This window comes from Berghia stephanieae, chromosome 1 (assembly GCF_034508935.2).
Source record: "Berghia stephanieae isolate SIO BIC M18660-M18661 chromosome 1, UCSD_Bste_1.3, whole genome shotgun sequence".
NCBI lineage: Eukaryota > Metazoa > Mollusca > Gastropoda > Nudibranchia > Aeolidiidae > Berghia > Berghia stephanieae.
This window is the reverse complement of record NC_088360.1, coordinates 53055582-53058081: the sequence shown is the minus strand read 5'-3', so window position 1 is coordinate 53058081 and position 2500 is coordinate 53055582.

Here is a 2500-nt window from a genome sequence, read left to right as displayed (position 1 = left end):
TATTATTATTATTATAAGTAGCAGAAGCAGCAGCAGTATTAGTAGTAGTAGTAGTAGTAGTAGTAGTAGTAGTAGTAGTAGTAGTAGTAGTAGTAGTAGTAGTAGTAGTAGTAGTAGTAGTAGGAGTAGTAGTAGTAGTAGTGGTGGTGGTAGTAGTTGTGGTAGTCAAAGTTGTAATGATACTGATATATAACAAAAGGAAATGACGATGGATGGCCGGGGGGGGGGGGGGGGGGGGGCAAGAGACAAAGGTAGTATAATATTTAAATTAGGTCCAGTCTCGAGTTCATGCCGTGAGGTGAAAGGGTGTTCAGTTTTTAGTATCAGTTCTGCCTCCCTATATTTTCTATGTTGTTTAGTGGTGTGACAGAACTGAAAGACGGCAACTTGGATGTCGTGTAATCCTCAATGGCTGGACCCATTGAAGTGGTGGGCGAAAGATTTGTCCTCGTCGTTTTCAATAGGCCGCAGATGTTGCCCAAACCTGTCGCTTAGTTCACTTAGTCTCTTGCCAGTTTCTCCCACGTATGTCTTGTGGCAACGTTTGCAGATTATAGCGTAAATTAGGTTACGATTCGTGCAGGTGAATGAGTGTCGGATGTACCACACTTTATCCGGGAATTTGATGGAATTGTCCACGAATAAGTGTTGGCATGTCCTGCATCTGCAACGTCCACAAGGCTCCGTCTTACGTTGATTACCGGCCATATCCATCGTCAAGCGGCTCCTAACTAGTATGTCCCTCAAATTACGGTCCCGTCTGTAGGCGATTAGCGGCGGTTTGTTGATTATTATTATTATCATTATTATTATTATTATTATTATTATTATTATTATTATTATTATTATTATTATTAATTATCATCATCATGATCATCATCATGATCATCATCATCATCATCATCATCATCATCATCATCATCATCATCATCATCATCATCATCATCATCATTATCATCATCATCAACATCATCATCATTATTATTATGTCATTCCAATAACATCACCTATATCATTTCTTACCACTGATTGATTCTCCAATTTAATGATTTGACAAAAAGAATTATCGTTTTGTTCTGAGGATAAAAATTATAGAATTCCTAAGTTTATTTATTATTTTTTTTATATTTTATTTATTTTATTTTGTTTTGTTTGTTTGTTTATTTTGTTTATAATAGAAAGGATAATACGGACGCCTCAAAATATTTTTGCTATTACGCTACAGTTAAATCGTTTTCCCCAGAAAATTAAAGGGTATAAAAAAGCGCATATCAAGATACAAAATAAACTTGCGATCTATCACGTGCAAGTCACGTTTTCGGAGTTAAATGTGACAATCATCTCAGAAAGAATAAGGATAATGTGTGCAAAATGGCCTCTCCGTTGTATCTGGGTCGTGGATTAAAACCTTGAAAGTTGTTACACTGAGAACTCCCGCTGCCTGAATGTCCAATACGACCAAGTTGTTCGAGAAAACATACATTAATATCAAATTCGTCATTCACAGCGCCCACTATTTTGAATCCAATATGACTGTACATCTGTATTGTTACTTCATTCTCTCAATACGATTCGCTTCTTTTAGGTAAAGAGACAAAAATATAACGACGGGTTGATCGCGTGATTTTGTTTTACTCCAGAACACACTGATCTTAAATAGGGTTTTTTCACACAAGGCTAGGGTAGAAATTACAAAGAAGTAGAAGGGCATATACGTTGATAGAATTTGAAAATGTCAATAAATGACAAGGAAACCAAAATTCTATTGTGGTGGTGTAAAAGAAAATGTGACAAGATGTTTGGTCCATTTTTTATTGGCGACATTTTATTGAGAACAAATAGGTAAGTTTTTAAAGCTTTAGCTACTTATAGATACAGGAAGGAACGCCATGTCTTTTACTGAACATTGCACATTGCTGTTTGAAAAACAAGGGCGCAATCTTCAAAAGGGCATACTTAACATGAAGACTTGCTCTGAATTCAAATATTTAAAGAAACTAAATTGTGCCTTTAAACTGTACTTACGGATGCAGATGGCGTGTGTGCATCATGAGTCAGATTTGCTTCAACGACTTTAAGGAACCAAACACGGTCACTACTCCTACGGCAACATAATCGTATTTTAGCCATGCAGCCAAGCTTGAAAGATCTGAAAAAAATGACACAAATCATCGCCGTGGACAGTGACTGACCGAATGGGTAAGAATAGAAAATTAATTGGTAATGATATGATATTCTCGGATGGCTCCGTTTTTGGACGACACTTGTTTGGTGTATGAAGGAGACAAACGACGAAGAAAAATCACGCACCCATCTCTTCCAAAATGTGTAAAAAGAAAGAAAAAAAAAGCAAACAAACGAACAAATAGATAGGGCAGCTTTGCTCACCGGTATTGTCTTTGCTTCGTACCCAAGAGGTACTGAATTCGATTACCCGTCGCGCTGTTTGGCCATGACCCTAGCTCACATTTGGGCGCTGAACTGCGGCTGATGCCTGGGT